The sequence below is a fragment of the Crocodylus porosus genome, unplaced genomic scaffold (assembly GCF_001723895.1).
Source record: "Crocodylus porosus isolate Cpor-Errol unplaced genomic scaffold, CroPor_comp1, whole genome shotgun sequence".
NCBI lineage: Eukaryota > Metazoa > Chordata > Crocodylia > Crocodylidae > Crocodylus > Crocodylus porosus.
Genome location: NW_017728951.1, coordinates 30,665,300 through 30,675,853, shown reverse-complemented (window position 1 = coordinate 30,675,853; position 10,554 = coordinate 30,665,300).

Genomic DNA, 10,554 nt, shown 5'->3' with positions numbered 1-10,554 from the left:
TTTAAGAGGAGGCTAGATGAACATCTTGCTGGGGTCATTTGACCCCAGTATTCTTTCCTGCCATGGCAGGGGGTTGGACTAGATGATCTGCTCAGGTCCCTTCCGACCCTACAAACTATGAAACTATGAAACCTGCCCCGGAGCCGGGCAGGCTGGGGGCAGCTCGGTGGGCCCCGGCAACCATGTGGGCCCTGGGGTCGGTGCCCAGTGACCCCAGTGAGGGGCAGCTGGCCTGGGCCAAGGCAGCAGGGGCCCGGGCAGCCCTCTGTGAGAGAATGTCAACCCGGAGCTCTGCAAGGGGACCGAGCCAGTGGGCCAGGCCACGCGAGAGTTCCAGGAGCCCGCGCACAATTCCGGCTTCATCCCAATGACCTGCCCCACAGCTGGGCAGACCGGGGACAGCTTCATTCGCTGATTCAATTCAGCGGCAATTCGGCGGTCAAATCTCCAAATCCGAATCAAATCAGGAGACCCTTTAATCTTCCTGAATCGAACTGGAACCCTCCAAATTGATTGAGAGAGATTCGGAAAGATTCAGAGATTCAGACGTAGACACAGCTTTAAATGTTTCTCTACATACCTCAAGGTACCAAGCAGTTCATGAATGCTGAGATGGTGGGACAGATGGAGCATCCCACAGGAGTGAGGGAGGGGTCCCCAGCACACTCAGCAGTAGACCCAGAAGTGGCCCAGAAGCACTTCTAGTCCACTTCCAGGTCCGCCAGGGAATGGACCAGGGCCTCCCCCCCACACACTCCCCACAGCTCAGCAACTGGTGTCTTCTCCTGGGTCTGGGGGGGGACCTGGGGTCCCCCTGCGACTGATCGCCGAGCTGGGGGGTGCAGGGAGGCCCCCTGTGCACTCAGAGACAGACCGGTCCAGTTCCAGATTTTCCACCAAGCACATGGGGGGCCCAGCCATACTCCTGTGGGATGCTCCATCCACCCCACCATCACAGTTCTCATGAGCCACGCCTGGTACCTCAAGGCATGTAGAAAAAACATTTAAAGCTGTGTCTGTAGCTGAATCCCCAATTCTCCAAATCAGTACTGAATCTTCAGATTCAGCCAAATCAAATCAGGGCAGGTATCCAAATCAACAAATCGAATCACTGTCCCTAATTCGAGCAGAATTCAAATTGAATAAGGCCTGTTTCATACACCCCTAATGGACATACCTAGAAGATGCTATTCTAAGGAAGGGATCAGAACTGCAGCTTGGATAGGTATACATGTACCAGATTTAAACTAACTAGGCCAGACACTAGGGTTGTAGCAGCAGTAGCAGAGTTTAGCACTTGTCTGAATATTTTTCTAGTGGATTTTGTAGTCTGTGCGGAGTTTCATTCTTTCACAATTGCACTGCTAGTATACCTAAACTTACTTGTTTAAAGTTAACTATACAAACTAATCACAACAATAACAGTAACATAGGCCAGTGGTTGTCAGCTGGGGTACATGTAGCGCTAGGGGTACTTAAAAAGGTCCTAGGGGGTACGCAGACCTAATGTGGCTGATAAATGCCGCATGCGGAAAGGGGGGCTATGGGAGGGGCTGCAGCCAACCCAGAATTTGCTGTAGCGCCCCCAACCTTGTCTTCAAGCGCTACCACCAGCCGCCCCAAGTGCAGCCCAGCCCAGCCCCCAGCCTGTCCTACCCTGCACATAGATATAGAGGCACACCCCCCATGCCCTCCCAGGGTGCACGTAGCTGTGGGAGCTGCATCCCCTGCAGCTCAGTCCCGCACCCCACCCTGGCTGTGCAGCTCATGCCCCAGTCCCTCTTCCCCCTCACCCCCGCTGGACCAGCCTGTCCCACCCCATGCGCAGATCAGAGGGCACATGCCCCAATACCCTCCTGGGATACGTGCACCAGCAGGAGCCACCTCCTCCCCCTAACAAGCTGTGGCTCCATCCTGCACTTCACCCAATGGCAACTGTGCAGTCCCAGCCCTAGCCCCATTCCCTCCCTTACTGCAGGGGCCTCGATATGCCCACCCCGCTCCCCTTTAAAAACAAGAAAAAAATATAAAGGTGTATATTAGCTGCAACTTTGTGAGAAAAGGGGTACACCTGTTAAAAAAGGTTGAAAACCCCAGGCACAGGCAATATACAGTAATCTATAGTGACTAAGGCAATATACAGTGATCTATATATCCAAAGCATAAGCCCTGATATTTATCAAGAAGAGGATGCTTGTTAGAAATCTTGACTTCTGAAAAAAAAGTCTCATCCTTCTAAATTACCAACAGCTTTATTGCTGGACATACCCTAATTAAATTGATATTTTAAACCCCCTGCTTAATATCAGGTTGCTCTTAAAATGCTGCCCATACGTTTATTTAGCTCAGGAAGTTTTTAATACATTAAACCAACTTTATTACCATATGAAAATTTTCACCAAGTGAAATATTTAATTAAAGTAATTATTTTGAGCTAGAATGGTGGTTCTCAGACTTTTTAGACTCAAGGCATTCCTTAAGGCACCCCTTGGAAAATACCAGCTTTTAGTTTTCACTCATTTTTTGACTATGGAAAAATAATACAGCTTTTTTTTTTTGGCAAAGAACTCAGAAAACCCACAACAGGACAGAATGCTTTTGACACTATGAATCCCATTTGAAACCTCTGGGTTTATCTTATGAATCATGTTTGTATACCTAACAATGCTAACATTGTGTGGCACTCCATGGCAACCTTAAAAAGATCTCAGGGCACCCCAATGTGCTACATCATCCTGGGTGAGAATCACTGGGCTAGATCCTTTCTGTCAATTTAAGGTATGGAGAAATATGCAAACAATGTTGAAATTATTTCCTTTCATTTTCTTCTATTAAAAACACACTCAAAACATTATGATTTGCAATTAATCTTCAGTATAAAACTGCATGCAACACCTTATAAAAGTCTTCACTGAACTTATAGTCAACATATACTTGCATTTTCTAAAGCTACTAAATAGCCTAATGAAATCCATTAGTAACTACATTTTATGAGACCAAGTTAGATCAGAAATGTAATATTCTCTATCACTACAGGAAAGTAAACAAGTGGTGAACTAGATCCAGCATTGATGAATCACCTTGGATACAAAGGTTGGCCAAGAAAGACAAATAAATAATGAAAACAAACAGTTGGCAATCATTCAGCACTCGTAGTCACAAAATGTTTTAAATCAGAAGCATAGGACAATGAAACCAATAATAACTATGCAAAGTCTTCATTTACTTTTGCTTATCTGGTGCAAAATTGAAGATTTAAAGTTCCAGCTAGTGCTATATGGTATTATTATTTAGTAATTTCACATTTAACAGAAAAAAAACATAAAACTAGGCTCAAAATGAGCCATAGTATAATATGTTTGTACCCCTAACAACCTAACAGCAGAAAAATCCACAAAGCTGATAGGAGTACTCTGTCCAAGTTTGCGGATGATACAAAACTGTGGGGAGAAGTGGACACACTGGAGGGCAGGGAACAACTACAGGCAGACCTGGACAGGTTGGACAAATGGGCAGAAAACAATAGAATGCGATTTAACGAGAAATGCAAAGTGCTGCACCTAGGGAGGAAAAATATCCAGCGCACCTACTGCCTAGGAAATGACCTGCTCGGTAGCACAGAAGCAGAAAGGGATCTCAGAGTCCTAGTGGACTCCAAGATGAACATGAGTTATTAGTATGACGAAGTCATCAGCAAAGCTAACTGCACTTTATTGTACATCAGCAGATGCATGACAAACAGAACAAAAGAGGTGATACTTCCCCTCTATCGGGCACTGGTCAGACCACAGTTGGAATACTGCGTGCAGTTTTGGGGGCCACACTTCAAAAGGGATGTGGATAACCTGAAGAGGGTCAAGAGAAGGGCCACTTGTATGGTTAAGGGCTTGCAGGCCAAGCTCTACGAGGAGAGACTAGGGCACCTGGACCTCTTCAGCCTCCACAAGAGAAGGTTGAGAAGCAACCTTGTGGCTGCCTATAAATTTATCATGGGGCACAGAAGGGAATTGGTGAGGTTCTACTCACCAAGGCCCCCCTGGGGGTCACAAGAAATAATGGCCATAAGCTAGCAGAGAGCAGATTTAGACTGGACATTAGAAAGAACTTCTTCACAGTCAGAGTAGCCAAAATCTGGAATGGGCTCCCAAGCTGGGGGTGTTCTCCCCTACCCTGGACATCTTCAAGAGGAGTTTGGATAGGCATCTGGCTGGGGTCTTCTGAACCCAGCAATCTTTCCTCTCTATGCAGGAGGTTGGACTCAATGATCTATTGAGGTTCCTTCTAACCCTAACATCTATGAATCTATGAGTGTAATATTAAATTCTTTATAAATTCTTATTAAAACTAGTAGAAGTTATGCTTGGTTAAGAAATCAGTGGGTGCACCTACAAGTGCAATTAATGTGCCTGAATTTTCTTCACAGAAAATTCAAGCACTTTAAACTGTGCCCCCCACCCCCCACATGTTTGTGAATGGGTGCCCCACATGCTTCCCTGGGTGCCAGCCCAGGGCTGGCAGGGGGTACAGTGGCTGGTCCTGATCTCCACATGGCCGGGGAGCTGACCAAGCCACGTGGAAATCGGGTCCCAACCCTATCTCCATGTGGCTGGGATGCAGCAGCCCCAGCTTGGGATGACTCTCCTGATCCCCTTGTGGTTGGGGGACTGCTCATCTTGCAACCAGTACAGCCCCCTTGCATCAGGCTTAGCCAGGCAGCAGCAGGTCCCCTGATGCCTGGGCTGACTAGAAGCAAATTACTCCTGGTCTATGTCTACACATGTGCTACTGTGCAGTAGCTAATGCACCATTAATCTAGCACCTGTATTTCCTGGTACTATCAAACATCGTATTAGACTAATTTACTGGGCAGTAAGTCCTGCACGTGCATTAGATTAGTTTAATAAAGCATATTGTGTAGACATGTTCAGTAAGTTTTCAGGACTGGACCTGTTATTTATAATAAGGAAAAGCATCGGGAGAAGTATATGGGTCATATGATGTGTGATATAATATACAGGTTTCAGCCCTGTCAAGGAGAAAGCTAAGTGATAAGTGTGAAGGGAAGCTGAGTGGGTGGTGGGATAAAGCAGGAGCAGTTGCACGCATGGCAGTTTGGTTATTTGTATATTTGATGGGGAGAATGGGCATTACCTGAAGAAGAAGGCATCTCAGAGACACAAAAGGAACTGACCACTGGGAGAGTCAAGCAAAGATTCATGGGGAGATGAGTGTAACCCTGGTTATGGCCTGGGTAAGAGGTAAAAGAAATTGAGAGAATCAATCACAACACTAGAGCATGTTATCACTAGTGATAGACACAAGGCACAGTTGGGGCCAGACTAGAAGGGTGGGATAATGGAGACAGCTTGAGAGAAGTTCAGGGGTGTCAGGTACTGGTGAGCCCCATGCTTCCTCCCCCTACCTAAGGTCATGATGGTGCTGTTACCATACCTACTCTCATTGTGTTAACAGGAAGAATAAAAGCCAGGAGACACACTGCATTGAAACTGTCAGCCTCTTTAGTCCACAGGCATAAGAGCAGTAGTACTGGAAAGGAATCTCTGCAACCCTACTAACACATCACATCTCATCAGTGTATATGGGAAGGTGCAACAGCACTTCCAAGCACATCATAGCTGGTAACCTTAAACACCATAATTAAATTCAAACACAGAAAAAATCAAATTGAATTAACTGAAATAATTCATTCAAATGAGAACTTATGAGCAAAACAAATCTGATCCACAATGGTTGAGATAGCGTTTCCATTGGCAACGCATAGGGGGTGCATCAGCACCCCATGAGATTGGCCGTACACCCTGTGGAAGTGCCAACCACAAAACCAGAAGTATCGGCAGAAGTGCACTTCCGGTTTTGCCACTGGTGGTTCCGCGATCAGCTGCTGGAGAACTTCCCCCTCACACACACACCATCGGCTATCTGGTTTGCCCCCAGACTCAGGAGGCACCAATAGCCCATGAGCGTTTCCCAACCTTTTTCATCCCATGGCACGCTTACCCAAATAAAAAAGCACCACAGCACACCAGATCCGGGGGGGGGCACACGACCAGCAGACACTGATGGGGAGGGGCTAGACAGATGGCATTTTGGGCCCATCTGCACATGCAGAGAACTTCTGGAAAGAATTGATGTATCCAATTCAGCTGGTCCAGACAATCTCCACCCTAGAGTACTGAGGGAATTGGCTGAGGTCATTGCAGGACCCCTGGCACGGCTTTATGGGTACTCGTGGTGCTCTGGTGTGGTGCCAGAAGACTGGAAGAGGGCCAATGTGGTTCCCATCTTCAAAAAGGGGAGGAAGGAAGACCCGGGAAACTATAGGCCAGTTAGTCTTACCTCGATCCTGGGCAAGCTTTTCGAGAAAATTATTCTGGTGCATATCCACAAGGGGCCAGCATGGGAGATTATGCTCAGGGGCAACCAACATGGGTTCATTAGTGGCAGGTCCTGTCAGACCAACCTGGTGTGCTTCTATGACCAGATCACCAAATCTGGGGTAGCAGTGGACATAGTCTTCCTGGACTTTCAGAAGGCCTTCGACACTGTCTCTCACCCCGTTCTCTTTAAGAAACTAGGGGACTGTGGTGTCGACACCCACACAGTCAATTGGGTCACCAACTGGTTGGAGGGCCGCACCCAGAGAGTGGTGGTGGTTGGGTCATTTTTTACTTGGAGGGATGTCGGCAGTAGGGTTCCGCCGCCTCGGTCCTCGGGCCCGCACTGTTCAACATTTTCATCAGTGACTTGGACGACAGAATAAAAAACACCTGTTCAAATTTGCCGATGACACTAAGTGGGGGTATGTGGGCATGCTAGAAGGGAGGAATAGGCTGCAATCAGACCTAGACAGGTTACAAGGGTGGGCGGTTGGGAATAGGATGGGCTTCAACACTGACAAGCACAAAGTGATGCACCTGGGGAGGAACAACCGGCACCATACCTACGGGTTGGGGAACTCCCTTCTTGTCAGTAGAGAGGCAGAATAGGATCTTGGAGTCATCATTGATGCCAAGATGAACATGGGCCGGCAGTGTGGGGATACAGTCAGGAAGGCCAACCACACCTTGTCATGCATCCACAGATGCATCTCAAGCAGGTCCAAGGAGGTGATACTCCCCCTCTATGCAGCACTGGTCAGGCCGCAGCAGGAGTACTGCATCCAGTTCTGGGCACCGCACTTCAGAAGGGATGTGGACAGCATGGAGAGGGTCCAGAGGAGGGCCACTTGCATGATCAGGCGGCAGCAGGGCAGGCCCTATGAGGAGAGGCTACGGGACCTGAACCTGTTCAGCCTCCACAAGAGAAGGCTGAGGGGGGATCTAGTGGCCTGTTACAAACTAGTCAGAGGGGACCAGCAGGCAGTGTGGAGTCCCTGTTCCACCAAGCACTACCAGGAGTGACCAGGAATAATGGTCACAAGCTCGTAGAGGGTAGATTTAGACTAGATATCAGGGGGCACTACTTCACTGTCCAAGTGAAGTGGTACCGGCTCCTACCCTGGGGGTATTTAAGAGGAGGCTAGATGTACACCTTGCTGGGGTCATTTGACCCCAGTACTCTTTCCTGCCATGGCAGGGGGTCAGTCTAGATGATCTACTCAGGTCCCTTCCAACCCTAGAAACTATGAAATTATGTGTTAATGAATAGTGGTAGTGGTAGAGGGCTAGCTCCTGGGGAGCACCCTAGCCAAGCCCAGCCAGCTGGCCCCATGCCAACCTGCTCAAATGAGCCTCCCAGCACTGCCCTCTCCTGGGAAGACTAGGATCAGGTCAGGGATGGGTGGGGCTCATGTAGGCTGGGAGCGGGGCCACTGAGTCATGGGAAGTCATGCATTCCCATCCTGGCCAGGAGGGGGAAGGAGGCTGGCAAGCACCAGCCACCTGACAAAACTGAAGTTCTTGAGGGTTGTTAACATCCGAGTTACAATAATTTATTCAAATGCACTTTTAATTGAACTTCACGATCCACAAGTTGTAGTTTAATACTAAATTTTATTGTATTAAATCTACTCTTGTGTAACAAACAGAATCTTTCTATCACTAACTGAACAATATACATGTACCAAGTCATCCATAGCCACCAAAATCAGTAGTCTCCTTTTCCATTCTCTGTGGCTATCTTTCATCACAGAACCAAGGAAATGCTACATGCAATCTCAAGGTTGAGCAAATATATATTTTATTACTGCACATCTTTTCCCCACAGATGCTGAAAGAACTGATCATAAAACAATAGAGTTCATGAATCTAAGAGAAGAAAGGAGCAAGAGCAGCAAACTAGAGACAACGGATTTCAAAAAGGCAGACTTGAAATAAATCACGAAAGCAGTAAGAAGGTTCTATAGAGATCATTTTTTTTTTTTAGAGATATAGGGAGTACAGGACAGATGGAATCATAAGAAGACAGGTATCTTATTATACATTAGGAGCTCTCTAAGGACCTGAAAATCAAAAATGAAATTGTACAAAAAGTGGAAACAAGGACACATGCTTAAAGAATACAAAGGAACAGCAAAACTATGGAGAGACTTAAAAAAAAAAATCAGAAAGGCTAGTGTGCTAGTTATAGATAGCAGATTATAGTTTTACAGTTTCATAGTAGCTAGGGTCAGGAGGGACCTGAACAGATCATCTAGCCTGACCCCCTGCCACAGACAGGAATGAATGCTGGGTTCACAAGAGCCCAGACAGGTGATCATCTAACCTCTGTTCGAATTTGCCCAAGGTAGGGGCGAGGACCACTTCCCTGAGAAGTTGGTTCCAGATTTTGGCCACCCTAACTGTAAAATATTGCCTCCTGAACTCTAACCTAAACCTGTTCTCCATCAGCTTATTACCATTATTCCTTGTCACCCAGGTGGTGCTGGGGAGAATAGGGCTCTTCCTATTTGCTGATCTCCCCTGATGAGTTTGTAGGCAGCCACCAGGTCCCCGCTCAGCCTCCTCTTGCCAAGGCTGAACAGGTTCACGTCCCTCAGTCTTTCCTCATAGGGCCTGCCGTACTGCCCTCTGACCAAATGAGTGGCCTCCTCTGAACTCTCTCCAGGCTGGCCACATCCTTTTTAAAGTGTGGTGCCCAGTACTGGACGCAGTACTCCAACTGTGGCCTGACCAATGTTGCATAGAGGGGAAGTATCACCTCTCTGGACGAGCTCGAGATGCATCTTTGGATGCACGACACGGTATTGCTGGCCGAGTTCTGGCATTAATGGCTCATGTTCATCTTGGAGTCCATAATGACTCCGAGATCCCTTTCCGCCTCTGTGCTTTCAAGAGGGGAACTCCCCAACCTTTATGTATGCTGTGGATTCCTTCCCCAAGGTGCAGCACCCTGCATTTATCTACGTTGACCCCCATCCTATTCTCATCTGCCCACTTTTGTAGTCTGTCTAAATCTAGTTGCAGCCTCTCTCTCCCTTCAAGTGAGTCCACCTCACCCCACATCTTAGTGTCATCAGCAAACTTGGACAATGTGCTTTCAACCCCCTCGTCCAAGTCACTGATGAAGATGTTAAACAGTGCAGGCCTGAGAACTGAGCCCTGGGGTACCCCACTGCTCACATCTTGCCAGGTTGAGTACAACCCATCCACCACTACTCTCTGGGTGCACCCCATCAGCCAGTTTTTTATCCATCCAACTGTGTAGGAATTAATGCCACAGTCGCTTAAATTATTAGCGAGCTGGAACTTAATTTATTAATTAGACAAAAGGCAACAAGAAAAGGTCCTTCAGGGCCCTAGAACAGACTACATAAGGAGGTAGGGAGGTTGTGGAATATCTTTCTTAGAGGAATATTATTTTTTTTAGAACATGGTAGTCAAGCAATTTCCAGGGAGAGTCTAGGAGTAGGGGTGCTCAATTCCCAGCCTGTGGGTCAGATCCAACCACTGGCACTGGGTCATCCAGCCTGCAGGGCTCTCTCTGAGCTCGAAAATTTGATAGCATGGGTGCAGTGGTATTGTTCCCCTCCTGCCAAAATTCCAGATACATGGGGATCCCCATGGGCTGAATAGTATGGTCCTACACAATAGACCAGGTGCACAGGATGGCACTGAGCCAATTCCCAGAGCGCAGGACTTGGCAGGGGTGGCAGCAGGGCCCAGGACTTGCTCCTGATAGGTGAAGCCTAGTCACAGTGGCCAGGTGTAGCATGGGGTCCCAGGGCCCAATTCCAGCAGGCAGGGGTGGCATAGTGTGGGGCCCTGGGCCTAATCCCAGCATGTGGGATTGGGTGGGAGCAGCCTGAGGCCCCAGGGTCCTATTCTGACATGCAGTGCCCCATCCAGCCAGTAGACTGACTCCACACTACCCATCTGGCTCATGCAGCCAGAAAGTTGAGTATGACTGGTCTAGAGATACAAATAGTGCCTCAGTGAAGTGGGGGTAGATTGAGGACACTGTGGTGGCAGCATTTCCTGCTCTAAGTGCAGCAACCCATCCATGCCCAGACTTACCCCAAACTCAAAAATATGCTGTCATCACCAGCAGCCACTCATGAGGATGCAAGAGACTGAGAGCAACCACAGAAGGACT